Here is a 15,682-nt window from a genome sequence, read left to right as displayed (position 1 = left end):
AAAAACAGCACTGTACAAGGTAAGAGATTTTTTATCTTACCATACAATCTGTGCTTTTTTGAAATTCTCCTCTTTCTGTCCGGAGCTAAGTGGGTAACATAGTAACATAGTATGTAAGGCCGAATGAAGACATTGTCCATCTAGTCCAGCCTGGTAAGTGATTTTATCTCCTTTAACAGCTTAATTTTCAAAGAACCTGTAAAAGGGATCTGGTATGTCATTTTGGCGGGTGAGAATGTTGCGTCCCATGTTTTATAATGATTCCCTTCAGCTAGAGCGCTGCTAAGCTTACTACTGTACTTTGTCCTCTTAATTTGGGTGTGTATGATTACGGAATCCTATAGACAGGAAAAGTTTTATAGCCCTTTGTTACAAAGATCCCCTTTAACTGCGCCTTGGGAAATAAAATAGCAAAACAGCTATTTTATATAGACTATAGATATATATATATATATCTTAGTCGGTGAAAAACGCTTCTTAGGAAAGGGTAGTAATTAAGGCCAGAGGAAAAAAAAGCGGGAGGAAGTACAGGCAAAAATAAAACGGGAAACACACACCCAAATGGCGGTAATCAATGGAAAAGCCCTAGAGAAATAGTAGAAGAAATAGTAAAAAGGACAAAGGGCAGTAGGAAAATGTAGATTTATTAAGTTACTAAAAAGAAGCAGGTTTAGGAGAAGCTGGAATTTTTAAATCTTCCTTTTGGGAATAATTCAGGAATTGCCGGGGGGGGGGGGGGGGGGTGGATTGCAGGTAAAAACATGTATGGGATAATAAAGAGCAGGATAAAAATAAGTAAAACAAGCGAAGATATAAGTTATCAATAAAAAGAGTACAAAGGTATAATGTATTACGCTCTTAAAATACAAAATCCACCACCCTATGATTCTAATAAAAAGTTACTCACGGAAGAAAAAGGTCCTTACTGGACTGGCAGACGGCTCTCTCAAAAGCACAGCAATAACTTTTTTTTTCTCAGCGCGTCTGTAAGCAGGAAGCAGCAGGTGAAGAACCTTTGGCCCCTATGCCTAAAGGACTTTACCCTGTGATTACTAGAAAAATATAGCAGAATTAAATCTAAGGGAAGCTGCTATGGGAAAAATCATTAATGAAGCAGTGGATTTAAATGGTACAGTCTATAGAGATAGAAAAAGTATACAGTCCAGGAAAAGAATACTGTGAGGATCTCCAAAAGTGGGCTAGTGAAAGGCTACAGGAATCTTCCCTTTTCCTGTCCACTGTGATACAGGAAAAGGGTGAGAGTGTGTAGACCTATGCGGAAAAACTATATAAAAGGTGGGCGGGCCTTGGGTATAGCGGCATAACTGGTGGTAACATTGGGACTTCTGTGTTAGCATTATCATTTGTGGAAGTTCTTAAACTCTCCATTCGCAAGAAATTACAGGAATGCAAGCCTAAATGGCAGCAGACTGAATTAAGAATCTGTTGCAGACAGAAAAAGGAATAGAATTAAATGAAAGATCTGAAGGGTTACAAACCCTAGAGCTGTCATGATAATGCAGAGACAGGGGTTTAAGGGAAAAGCCTGAAGGCACTAGTAACCGCTAGCGCCACCTATTTTACAGTGATTGACCTTAGCAATTTATGTCAGCCTTTATGTCAGTTGTATTGCACCCTGATTCACAATATCTCTTTGCATTCACTTTCAGGGGAAAATAGTACAGTTGGACAGTTCTGCCACAAGGAGCGCAGAATTCTCCAATTATGTACACACAGGCTTTACAAACCGTTCTGCAGGCCTGGCCCTGGCCACAAGGGGTGGTCTTGCTACAATATGTGGATGATTTGTTACTATGTACTGACAATCTCTAGATTTACCAGCAGGCATCAATGTCACTGCTCCATTTGCTAGCAGATAATAGATGTAAAGCTTTAAAACACAAGCTTTAGTTCTGTAAGTAGAAGGTAATCTTTCTTGGTCACTGCCTGTTACAAGGAACCAGGCATTTGACGGAAGAAAGGAAAAAAGGCTATTCAAAATCTGCCTCTCCCAAATTCTGCTGAAAAACTTCGAACCTTTTTAGGTCTTGTATCATTCTGCAGGCCTTGGTTGCGTTCGGCTTCGCTACTTATGCAACCACTCTATGACTGTCTCAAAACCACTCCCTTCACGTTTTCTGAAGAGGCTGTCACAAACTTTCATTTGCTAAAACAGGCTATCACTTCTTCTCCTGCGCTGGGTCTACCCAACTATCAACTTCCTTTCCGACTTTACTGTACAGAACTGTCTGGACATGCTACAGCAGTACTCTGCCAACAACATGGTGGCAGGCCACGGCCTGTAGCGTACTACTCAGCCAGACTTGATGCAGTAGCACGAGGAGCTCCATCTTGTGTTAGGGCAGTTGCTGCTGTCCAGGCTATGATTGACAAAGCCTCAGAAGTTGTACTAGATTACACAGTCGCCGTATTAACACCACACGACATTCAAGGGATACTCACACAGGTACAGCCGAAACATCTGTCCTTAGCCAGACAGATCCGCTTACAATGTGCACTCCTCATGCTCCCTAACATTACCTTTCAAAGATCTACTACCTTGAATCTGGCTACTCTATTGCCAGTGGATTATCCAGATTCCAAAAGGGGTGAGGGAGGAGGGGAAAATTCAGAAATTGATGATGACACATTTGATGATACACACGAGCATGATTGCATAGAATTGATGCAACAAGAAACAGCAGATTTTGAAAATTTTGTTGAAAAACCATTAGATAATCCTGATTTTGAACTTTTTGTAGACGGTTCTCATTATCAGGGTGAAGATGGCTGATTCCACTCCGGTTATGCAGTCGTAACACAACATGACACGGTAAAAGCAGAGTCTCTGCCTCCACATGTCTCAGCACAAGAAGCGGAATTAAAAGCACTTACAGAGGCGTGTAGAGTGGCCACAGGTAAAACAGCAAATGTGTACACTGACTCCAGGTATGCTTTTGGCATTACTCATGATTATGGCCCATATGGAAGGCCAGACAATTTTTAACCTCTGCTGGACAACCTATTAAGAATGGTGCTGCAGTGAAAGAATTAATTGAGGCACGGTTATGGCCAGATAAGATAGCAGTACTAAAGATCAAAGCACAACAGGAAAGAATGCTGCAATGCAACCATGGAAAAAGAAAGAAGAAAAGGGGGTTTTTGCTACGCAGCATACAGACCCCGACCCAGTCACAAGAAAGACATTTTGTTCTGATACAGATACAGAGACATTTTGTTCTAAAGCAGACACAGGGAAACCTGTTTCATCTGGTATGGACATTATTAAGACTTTCTCAATACAAACCAGCAAAGAAGAAAAAGACAAGTGGACGAAAGCTGGGGCCAAGGAAGATGAGGGCATATGGAAAACTGTTACCAGAACTTGCCTCCCACATGCCTTGTTCCCTATGATGGCCCAGCTGATTCATGGAACAACGCATCTATCAAGAACAGCAATGGTCGCAACGTTAGAGAAATTCTGGTTGGCCCCTGGCCCCTTTTCTGTAGCTGCCGCATTATTTGTCCAATTTTATATGATTTGTGCCGTAAAGCAATCCTGGGCAAAAAGTCAAAGTACCCCAGAAACACGCGCCTGGACCACTCTACCTGTTTCAGAGACTGCAAATTGACTGCATTGAACTGCCCCGCAAAGGCAAGTATGAATTTGTGTTAGTATGTGTGGACATGTTGGGGTGGTGTGAGGCTATCCGGTCAATTCGGCAACTGAGTGACCGCAAAGAAACTGATGAACGAGATAATCTGCAGATATGGGGTACCTGAGGTGATTGAATCAGATAGAGGTACCCACTTCACAGGAGAGATAATGAAACACATAATGTCAGCTTTGGGCATCACTCAGGTCTTTCACACTCCATACCACCCACAGAGTAGTGGTAAGGTGGAAAGGCTGAATGGCACCCTGAAATTAAAAATGCAGAAGGCCATGAGGGAGACTGGCAAACCCTGGACTGAGTGTTTGCCTTTGGCCCTTTTCTCTGTAAGATATGTCCCTAACAAGAAAACAGGCTTGTCTCCTTATGAAATTTTGTTTGGAAGTTTTTCACAACAACTGCAGTATGGCACCCTAAGAAATTATGTTATCACGCTAAGTAAGAAACTTAAAGTAATACACGACCCAGTGTTCACTTCCATTCCAGATCCAGACTCTCTTGAAGGTACACATGAATTGCAGCCTGGTGATTGGGTAGTGATAAAAAACACGAGCAAAAGCATTGGAACCACGATTTGATGGTCCCTTCCAAGTTCTCCTGACCACCTCTACCTCAGTAAAACTAGAAGGAAAACCAAATTGGATGCACGCTTCACACTGTAAAAAGGTCCAGATACCAGGGGAAGTATGCGTATCTTAGTTTCTTGGCGTGTATTGCAATTAGTCTTACAGGTATACTATGGTATTGGAAACCAAATTAAATGACAAAGGTAAAAAGGAGATGGTCCGTATGGACAGAAGGGCGTCCCAATATGTGGGAATATTTGGCAAGAGATGTATTAAATATTTCAAGAATGTGTATGCCTAATTTGAGACGTGGAATTGATATTTTACATGTTTGTTATCAGATCGTGCACCTGTAAAAGTACTCAGAAATAGATTTACTGCAAAACATAATGATAGTTTAGTAGAAGTATCCGATGTAACTAGCATGAATACTTTCTTAAATGTATATGAATATTGTTCAGACTGTAGGGAAGCAGAAAATACTGAATGGACTAATATGACTAAGTTTCAGGTTAAGAATGTAGCTGAAGCCGAGGTGTGTTATAATTTCACTTGTAACCCTGAAGAAATTGAGAAATGTCGGCAAATTGAAGCACACCCCGAACAGGCTACTGATGATTCTCAAATACTCTGTAATCATACGGTAAATCAATGTAAGAAGGTAACAAATAAAATGCGTTGTAAAGTGATTGTTAGAAGCTCCAATCATTTTCGACATGTTAAATTACCAACTGGTTGGGTTTTATCATGTGGAAATCTCACTTATACATATATTCCAACAAATGTTACAGGAGAACCATGTACACTGTCCCGATTGAGTGTTTTTATGTACCAGAAACTAGAAGAACGTAACAAAGTAAAAAGAGAAATAAAAGGGATAGATGAAAGTTGTGAGGGTCCACCAACCCTTCTCAGTGACATAGAAGTAAAAGGCGTTCGGATTCTCTATAGTAGGAGTCTGGGGGCTAGCTGTATATAATGGGAAAGTTGTAAGTGGTATAGCTTGTGATTTAGAAAAAGGTTTAAATACTACCTCTCAAGCTTTAGACCTCCTCCTATTGGATGTACAAGGAGTAAGAAAGACCGCCCTACAAAAATAGAGCCACTATAGATTACCTATTGTTGACACTAAATCATGGTTGTGAAGAGTTCGAGGGGATGTGTTGTTTCAGCCTCTCTGACCATTCAGAATCAATACATCAGAAGATTAACACTTTAAAAGAAATATCCATTAGTATAAAACAAGATGTGGATCAGGGATGGTTCAGTTGGTTATTTTCATGGTTAGGCCTGAGCTGGATAAAGAAAAATATTTGTGATATTTGCGATAATAGTTGTGGGATTAATATTGATCTACTGTTGTATATATACAGTGTATTCCAAATTTGGTGACTATGTATGTATCTGAAGTATGTACCAAAAAGAAGACCATCCCATTATGGGAATAACAGAAATGTCACGTTTATATAGGAACTAATGCTTATGTTTGTTTGTTCATATCTGAGAACTCAAGCAATGCAAAACAACGAACATACACGAATTAAAAAGAGGCATTTTGATCATCACAGAAAACAATTATCAAAGAAAATAATGAAGGACTTACAATTTTATTAGTATTGTAGAGGGTTAATTTAGTTGCTAGGCTATCAAAATACGAATAAATAGTAAGAAATACAAAATGTGTTTTGGGTTAGGGAAACAGGTGCCTTAGAAGACTTCTCATAAGTCTTCAAGGTCTCTCACTCTGTCTTATCTAATGAACAAGAACATCCTGTCTCTAACAAGCTATACTGTCCTTCTTTTGCTTTCTCATTAAAAAGAAATGTATCCTTGCAGTTATTTGCTGACCACAAGCCCCTCCTGTCTGGGCAGTGGTCTATGGTCTATTTAATTTGATGTTTTTGCTTCAATAAACCAGAAGCCATTTTGATGACATTCTGTGTAGTCAGCGTGACTTCTCCGAGCGCTCGTTAATTGCTTATACCAATTTGGACCCAGGCGACATCAGCATACGTGGCGCCAGAACGTGGGGCGGAGTTTATTCTTTACCTGCAGCCGATATCTGACGATGCCAACTGCCAACACTACGGGACCAGGATCACGGGACCCCAGAATCCAAAAATCACAGGTGAAAGGTAGGCCCTTGTCTTGCCACTTCGATTCTGGACTTCCAGTGATTTTTGGGCTCATCGTTGACAGAAGGTTAGTCGCTGCATGTATTTATAAGAATACTCCGCCATATTTTAACGTATGTGTTCATAAAACTGTAATAGACGGAAGAACTCATACCCTGGTTTTTGCCATGTCGCCGGAGGAAATTCTTGAAGTTTCTGTACTGATTGTTTGTATCACGTTGGCAATTATCTGCTTTTGTTGGCTTTGTTATATCACCACCAAAGGTTCCCTGAGAGGCAAGTGGGGGCTCCCCTTACCCTCCGAAGTAATCTCTGTGATTACTGGAAGTCGCTGTAAAACTATTCCGGGACAAGGAATGACTGTGTGTCCTCCTATAACGTACTGTGTGAAAATAGTGTCCTGTTTACTTAGTGAAGAATAGTGAGCACATTGAGATGGGGGCAAGAATAAGGGAGAGGGAAGGGGAAGATATCAGTAAATGTGATCTCCTCTTACCCTCCGAAGTAATCTGTGGGATTGCTGGAAGATTTTACCCCTATTGAGATAATAAAAGTGAGGGAAGGGGAGGATATCGGTAGGTACGCCTATACGATATCAGAGACGCCAGTTATGAGAAACGTCCAAGGCAAGGAGTATGCCTATATGGGAACAGCTAGAGAAATAGCAAAGGTCAGACAAAGCAAGTTAGCCGTGGGGAAAGAATGTAGCGAATTGTTGAGAAAAGCAGGTGTTTTAGAATTCTGGGAGTCTTCAACTAGCAAGTTTGGGAAAGATTTAGAGATAGTAAAAGTTAAAAGTATGTGAAGAAAGTCAAGAAGTTATGTGAAACTGTTGGTATAGTCATTGAGCAAAAGGCTCAGGCACTTAGAGATATACTTCCCAATGTGTCATTGAGCATAGGGCTAGGCATACCCAGTTGGTAGTATGTAGAGTCAATAAGTAATGTAAAGTTGAAGTAAAATAATTGCAGTTTCAAGATGGCGATTATTCATATGCTTTGAGTTGAAGATAAAGGAAGGCAGCCCTTCTTCACCATCTGAGGGCACCGCCCCGGCCGTGTCATGGATGATGTTTTTCTCCCCTTTGCCCTGCCCCTAGATGGCTGTGTTCTTATTGGGGCCAATACCAGTCGGTATATCTTGATACGTGTCTAGTATGTAGTATTCCTGGACCCTCCCGTCACCATCGCCCAGTCAGGCCACACCTTCGGTGGCCATTTCAGTGCCAGCCATGGCCCAGCGGCCATTTTAGCATCTGTTGCAATAATACCTTCAGTTACCGCTCAGACGTCATCTTAGCTCCGCAGCAGAAATGAGCTGGCTTCTCATCTCCCATCTATGAATGTTTTTACCCGGCATACCAATTCTTTGCACTGCAATAATGAGTGCCTTTCCTGAATTTTGCATAGGGATATTCAAATCCCCTGCATCGCGCCTGCAAACAGCCTTCTCCCGATTATCTGTTCTGCAGTCTGTGTTTAGCACCCCCATCCCAAGTAGGTTTGTGCTTAAAATTTCCCATAAATGTAGTTGTTGCTGGAAAAATCTTTTCCACTTTGCAAGGGAAAAAAAATGGAGGAGAAAGGGAATCCTCTAGTCTGTGTCCCCCTATGACATGAAGCAAGTTCATACAGAGTCTGCAGACAATTATGTGACAATTAACCAACGTACTGTTTGTCCTGTATGTTGATTTGTGAAAAGCCGCAGCTGCAAGTCGCCCCCCCTTGTCTCAGAAAGGGGGGGGGGGGTACAGTGAGAAGGAACAGAGTTTAGTGAGATTTGCAGAGAAGGAATGTGTGCTTCTCAAGGACAAAGATTAGAGCGGAGAACACTGGACAATAGCCCCGCTTGCTTGAACAGAATTGAATGCATTTGTTTGCAAGATGAGGACAGTTGCATCATACGCGTTACGTCCTGTGTGAAATCTTACTAATATTTGAATGAGACTTGACCGCACGAACGGATGAGAATTAATGACCCGTGCTCAGACTGTAATGAATGTAAAATGTGTGATGTAGGCGCTGTGTTTGTGCGGTGGCAGCAGTACAGGCAATGGTTGACAAACCTTTGGAGTTGATATTGAACTACCCCCTAGTGTTCCTCACCCCCCCCCCCCCCCTCCATGACATCCAGAGCATATACACGCAAGTGCAACCCAAGCACTTATCTCTGACCTGTCAGATCCGGCTACAATGTGCTCTTTTCATCCTTTCCAATGTTGCTACTCCTTTCAACCTGGCTAACTTTTTTTTTTTTATTAAGTACCCTAGTTCAAAGGTGGGGGGGGGGGGGGGAGAAGACATAGGTGATCTAGGTATTGCAGGTCAGCTAACTTTAAATTTAAAAAAAAAAAAATTTCTCCTTTTCCTTCTTGCAACAAGGTTATGATCTATTTGAAATAGAATACCAGCCTGATTGTCTAGCAGTAATCAGTGCAAGGGGTTTCAGGAGTGCCAATTCAGCTGGCAGAAACTGAACCGCTTGAGGTAATGTTTAAAGGGTCACGATGCCTCACGTGCTTCCTTGTGTTGGAAGGTCCTGAAAACATATTGGGAATTGATGTGATGGGACCCTTGGGATGTTGTATCAAACTTCACCCGTCCGGTGAGGCTCGTATACACCCCGGGTCTGAAAGTTACCCGACCTTCTGTCGGATGGCAGCAGACCAAGCGACACCTCTCCCTGTCCTCACTCTTACGCACGCAGAGGAACAAGCTCTTAGCCCCTTGGTCCGTCAGTACCCCCTGGTACATGTCCAGGAAGATGCAATTGCAGACACTGTCTCTTCTTTATGTTAACTTAAAGCCCTTAAGGAATGTGTCTTCCCAGCCAATACCCCTTTTGTTCCCCATTAACAGAAAGAGTTTAAAGGGCCAGCCAGACTGTCAGTAATTGTTTGCATTTATTTTCAGAGGAAAGCAGTACTGCTGGACAGTGCTGCCATAAGGGGCACGGAATAGCCCAAAACCAGTTCACCAGATTCATGAAACTGGTATTAGACGCCTGGCCAATTCCCGAGGGCACCGCCCTCTTGTAATATGTTGATGACTTACTTTTTGTGTGTTTCTCACCCAAATGGTTGCCTCAATGCATCACTAAGCCTTTTGTGTTTCCTCCATGAGAGTAGAATGGCTGCAAAGCCAGCAAGACAAATTTCAGTTCTGCAAACCTCACGTAGTGTTCCTGGGCCACTGCCTAGGTCCAGGTACTAGACACCTGACGCCGGAACGCACGAAGGTGGTAAGTGACATGCAACTTCCCACCTCCCATGCCCAGTTGCGTACCTTTTTGGGACTGGGCTCATACTGGCGGCCGTGGACACGCTCTGCCTCCATGCAGCCTCTGTACGACTGTTTGGGTTTACGGCCATTTGCCCTGACCCCGCGGGGAAAGTACAGATAACTAGTGCACCCGCACTGGAGCTGCCAGACTATGACAAACCTTTCCCGATGTACGTCACTGAGATGGAGGGACACGCCACCGCTGTACTGACAAAAATGCATGATGACAAAAAGCGACCTGTAGCATACTACAGTGCCCATTTTGACGCGGTGGCTAGAGGGTCTCTATCATGCGTCAGAGCGGTTCTAGCAGTCCAGGCACTACTGGACAAAAATTCTGACGTTGTCCTAGATCACACCATGGTGATCTACACCCCACAGGACATACATGGTATCCTGACTCAGGTAAGCCGCAGACATCTGTCTCTTGCCAGACAGATACAATAGAACTCGCAGTGCATTCCTCCTCGAACATCTCAAGCCAAAGGTGCACCACCTTGAATCTAGCCACGTTACTTCCATTAGGTGACGTAGATTCAAAATGGGGGAGTAAGTACAGGGGATCAGTTGTTTTACAACCCCCTGACTGACGAACAGGAGGCATTTGACATCGGAAACCAGCATGACTGTGTGGCCTCCATGACCCAGGAAACGGCTGGGTTTGCGCATGTCACAGACAAGCCCCTGCAGAACCCCCAGTTTGAGCTGTTTGTGGATGGATCTAGATACCTAAATGACGAGGGAAGGTTTGTAACAGGTTTTACAGTGGTCACGCAACAAGATGTCTTAAAAGCAGAACGCCTCCGCATGTCTCAGGACAGGAAGCGGAATTACAGGCCCTCACTGAGGCGTGTAGAGTGGCAAAAGGCAAGACGGCAAACATTTACACTGACTCCCTGTATGCATTTGGCATAGCTCATGATTACGGCCCAACATGGAAGGCCAGACAGCTTGTTACCTCAGCAGGACAGCCAATTAAGAATGATGCAGCGGTGCAGAGTCTCACAGAGGCCCTACTTACTTCTACAAAGTGGAAAGCTCACACCAATTCCTACAACAGAGAAACAAGAGGCAATGCCATCACAGACCACACAGCAAAGGCAGCGGCCCTCAAGCCGTGGAAGAAAAGAAGAATTTAACAAAAACTTTGGACTTTGATACAAACTTTGGACTTTGATACAAACTTTGGACTTTGATACAAACTTTGGACTTTGATACAAACTTTGGACTTTGATACAAACTTTGGACTTTGATACAAACTTTGGACTTTGATACAAACTTTGGACTTTGATACAAACTTTGGACTTTGATATGCTAAAGACTTTACAGTTACAAGCCAGCAAGGAAGGAAAGAATGAATGGACTAAATATGGGAGCAGCAGAAATGGGACAGCGTATGGCAAACAGTCAACAGCACTTGCCCACCACGGTCCCTATGCCCCGTGATGGCCCAGCTGATGCACGGAAAGACACACCTATCAAAACAGCAATGATGTCGACGCTTGAACGAGGACGGGTGGCTCCTGGGTTTTCTGTAGCTGCTGCATCATCATTTGTCCAATTTTGCATGATCTTTGCCGTAAGCAACAGGGCAGAAGTAAATTTGCCACATAACACTTGCCTAGACCACTCTACCCATTTCAGGGATTGCAAATTGACTACACTCAGCTCCCACTTGTTGGGAAGTATGAATACGTGCTTGTTGTTGTTGATTTCTTTTCAGGTTGGAGACCTACCCCGTTACTAAAGTAAATAAGCAGGTAACCGCACGGAAGCTCATGCATGAGGTAATCCGCAGATACGGGGCACTAGAGACAATTGAGAGTGACAGAGGTACACATTTTACAGGTAAAGTGATGCGAGAGGTACTGTCAGCCCTTGGAGTGGAACAAGCGTTTCACACCCCGTACCACCCGCAGAGTTTAGACAAAAGTTAAAAGACTAAAATGGTACGCTTAAGTTAAAAGAAGTGTTGTTTGGCTCTATGCCAAGATTGGGGCTGTATCATCCACAGGCCCTACAGCAGGGCTATGACATAGTAGCCGGATATGTAAAGCACCTGTGTGACCAACTACCAGTAACCCAAAATCTAGTTTTTTTCTCCCGTTCCAGACCCAGACAACCTAGGGGGATCTCACTCCCTACAACCTGGAGATTGGGTGGTCGTAAAGAGGCGTGTCCGGAAATCTCTAGGGCCCAGATTCAAGGGGCCCTGTCAAGTCCTGCTGACCACACCTACTTCAGTAAAGTTGAAGGAACTGTTGCTTGTCTTGAGACTAATGGGACTTTTCACGCCCTACTTTGCCCCCCCATGAGAAGGAAAATGAAGGACATTTTGTTTATTTATGGACTTTTGGACTCCTCACTCCATGCTTCGCCCTTGTGAGAGGGTGCAAAAGAACAATGCTCCGAACCACTTTGTTAGACACCACAAAATACTGGTAGATGGACTGAACACCTCACAGGTGAAAGACTGTTGGACTTGTACACACACCTGGTGCCACCAGTTTTCCTTTCTTGGCTGTTCCTGTTCCGTCAAAAGAACTGTTTGCATGGACAAATAAAAACTCAGAAACCAGAGATAGCTGGTGGGGTAACACATTTAGTTCTTTGAACCCTGCCAATTGGTTTTCTGGTTTAGGAGGTTGGTTCATGGGGATTCTACAAAGTATATTACAAGTTGTGATGATTTTATTATGCATTTATAGAGCAATTAAGGTTATAATCTCATGTATTTCAAAATGTACTGAAAAAGTTTTCTCTGCGCCGATATGAATTACGTGTTTATGGACTAGGAGTCGTACTTGTCTTGACTCCATATCCAAAATGGGGGAGATGTAGAGGGTTAATTTAGTTGCTAGGCTATCAAAATACGAATAAATAGTAAGAAATACAAAATGTGTTTTGGGTTAGGGAAACAGGTGCCTGAGAAGACTTCTCAGAAGTCTTCAAGTTCTCTCACTCTGTCTTATCTAATGAACAAGAACATCCTGTCTCTAACAAGATATACTGTCCTTCTTTTGCTTTCTCATTAAAAAGAAATGTATCCTTGCAGTTATTTGCTGACCACAAGCCCCTCCTGTCTGGGCAGTGGTCTATGGTCTATTTAATTTGATGCTTTTGCTTCAATAAACCAGAAGCCATTTTGATGACATTCTGTGTAGTCAGCGCGACTTCTCCGAGCGCTCGTTAATTGCTTATACCAATTTGGACCCAGGCGACATCAGCATTTGGTCCCCCTTGAAGGACCCCCGACAGTATCTTCAATGAATTTTAAACAGTCATATCGAGGAGCCGTATCGGTGGGAACCCGGCCCGAAGCAAGAAGAGAAATTTGGGAAAAAGTCCGGCTCGGAGGGCTCCACCCTCCTCGAAGTACCACGTCTCCTCGCATGGACTATTTTAACCCTTTGCAATCCAATTTTGGATTCAGGGTTTCCTAGGGGGCTTTCTCTTTCTGCCATTATACAATGGCGCCGTCTGCTGGCTAGAACCAGTACTGCGGTATACATTGGGAAGTGAGAAAATTACATTCCGTGCGTAAAATTTGGACGCTAATTCTTTTGCACTTAGAATTGAATAATCAAGTTGGGACCTATTAGCTTTTCCTATTTATGACAATCAATCCTCGTGCCAAATTTTTAAGTTTCTATGACATTAGGAAGTGAGAAAATTAGATTCTGACGTAAAATTTGGACGCTAATTCTTTTGCGCTTAGAATCGAATAATCGAGTTGGGACCTATTAACTTTTCCTATTTTTGACATAATCAATGCTCGTTCCAAATTTCAAGTTTCTATGACATTGGGAAGTCAGAAAATTAGATTCCGTACGTAAAATTTGGACGCTAATTCTTTGGCGCTTAGAACTGAATAATCGAGTTGGGACCCTTAAACATTTCCTATTTATGACATAATCAATGCTCATGCCAAATTTCAAGTTTCAATGACATTGTAAAGTGAGAGAATTAGATTCCGTACGTAAAATTTGGACGCTAATTCTTTGGCGCTTAGAATTGAATAATCGAGTTGGGACCTATTAGCTTTTCCTAATTATGACAATCAATGCTCGTGCCAAATTTCAAGTTTCTATGACATTGGGAAGTGTGAAAATTAGATTTCGTACGTAAAATTTGGACGCTAATTCTTTGGCGCTTAGAATTGAATAATCGAGTTGGGACCTATTAGCTTTTCCTAATTATGACATAATCAATGCTCGTGCCAAATTTCAAGTTTCTATGACATTGGGAAGTGTGAAAATTAGATTTTGTACGTAAAATTTGGACGCTAATTCTTTGGCGCTTAGAATTGAATAATTGAGTTGGGACCTATTAACTTTCCCTATTTATGACAATCAATGCTCATGCCAAATTTCATGCTTCTACGACATCGCGAAGTGAGAGAGTTAGTGGCAGTGGTGGAAATCAAACGATCTACGTGGGGGGGGCGTAACTGTCGACGACGCTCGCACACGCGCCATTTATCGTAGGATAGTTGTACTATGTCTATAATCTTCCCAGGAATGTACTTAACAACTTCCCAAAGTTTCATGGCGATCGGATGAATGGTGTAGTAGCGCATAAAGGACAAACAGACACACACACGGACACACGGACAGACAGACAGACACTCATACATTTAATTTTATATAGATATACATATATATAGTACAGTATGCAGGAGAGAGGTCTGACATTGGACCTCTCTCCTGCATACTGTAATATACATACACACAAGAGAACTCAGATGACGGACCTCTCTCCTGCATAGTGTTAGAAACATGTGTCGGACCTCGTCCGACAGGGAAGCCATGCAGGAAAATCTCAATGTCGAACGAGGTCCAATGCTGGATTGCAAAAGGTTAAATAAATATCATCACAGACTAGTAGACTCAGAATGGGATTTCAGATGGCCAAAAACTACCTACAACCTTTAAGGGATAAATCTCGTCCCTGTACCGATGCTTGGATTCCTCTTTGGAGTTTGAGAGTCTTTCAAAAGGTCCTGCAGCCTTGACTAGAACTACACTGGTCATGGATCTCCCAGACCTCTTAAGTAGATTATACTTTCTCCTAAAACCTTCCCCTCTGCCCGTCATATGGAAACGGCTTTACAAGTTTTTCACAGATCATATAGATTCTTTCACCATCTCAGGGGTTTAAGATGGGAATATTTCCTTCGAATTACTGTTTCAAATGTGGAAGGCAGACATTATGCACAACCTCTGGTTGTGCGGAGTGATCCAAAACTTCTTGGAGCGGGTATCAAACTAGAACTTATATTACTAACTTTGTTCCTTTCAAAAATCAGTGGGGTATCTTTGGATGGATACCGGAGGTTCAAGAAGGCTATTACATATGGTCTTCACGGAAGCTAGGACAGCCATCTTAAAGTGGTAGCTCACCTTGAATACACCAAACTGCAGGTTATTAATGCAAAAACTATGTTACAGCTTTAAAATGGATTGGGTAGGATATTCTTTAACCCGTCACGTCCCTACAGTATCACAAACTAACTTATGGTGCTGCTAGGTGAGGTGACAGGGAGCCAGGTGCTTTATTTTTTATACTCACCCTCTGCCTGGTTACTGCTGGATGAAAAATCTGCCTGTTTGCAGAGTCCTGTGCATGTGCTCTCCTATAGAAGTCTATGGGAAAGCGCACGCATAGGATTCTGAAAAAAGTCAGATTTTTGTCTAGCGTGTGGATTTCAGTGGTAGGCACCACAGGAACCATGGAGCAGGTGAGTATAAAAAATTACAGCACCCAGCTCACTGTCACCTCGCTTAACAGCAGCATAAGTTAGTTTGTAGTACTTTGGGCAGGTTCCTTTTCAGGAAACCAGAGTTGAGAAATTTTTTGAGGTCTGCGGGAGTTTCACTACCTCCCTTCCAGCTCATAACCAAATTAAAGCAAAAAAATGTTCTAAAACTTTTTCAGACTTGTATTTTTTGTTTATTGCTGCATTCAAAGACACTTAACATTTTTCTTTTTGTCAATGGTGTTATAAGTTTTGTTTTTCCCTTGTG

At 42.6% G+C, this 15,682-nt stretch overlaps 1 protein-coding gene across 2 annotated transcripts in view; it reads right to left on the bottom strand.

The window, feature by feature from the left end:
* TUBGCP2 (tubulin gamma complex component 2) overlaps positions 1 to 15,682 on the bottom strand; it is a 238,931-nt gene that overhangs the window by 16,145 nt on the left and 207,104 nt on the right. Inside the window, exon 13 of one of the 2 annotated variants that reach the window (XR_010792583.1) lies at positions 908 to 1,052. The exons of the other annotated variant lie outside the window; for it this stretch is intronic. The gene's annotated coding sequence lies outside the window, so the exon portion shown is untranslated. The remainder of the gene's footprint in view (positions 1 to 907; positions 1,053 to 15,682) is intronic. 2 annotated transcript variants of the gene reach the window in all.

This window comes from Eleutherodactylus coqui, chromosome 4, assembly GCF_035609145.1.
Source record: "Eleutherodactylus coqui strain aEleCoq1 chromosome 4, aEleCoq1.hap1, whole genome shotgun sequence".
NCBI classification, from domain to species: domain Eukaryota; kingdom Metazoa; phylum Chordata; class Amphibia; order Anura; family Eleutherodactylidae; genus Eleutherodactylus; species Eleutherodactylus coqui.
This window is presented reverse-complemented; position numbering and strand designations above follow the sequence as displayed.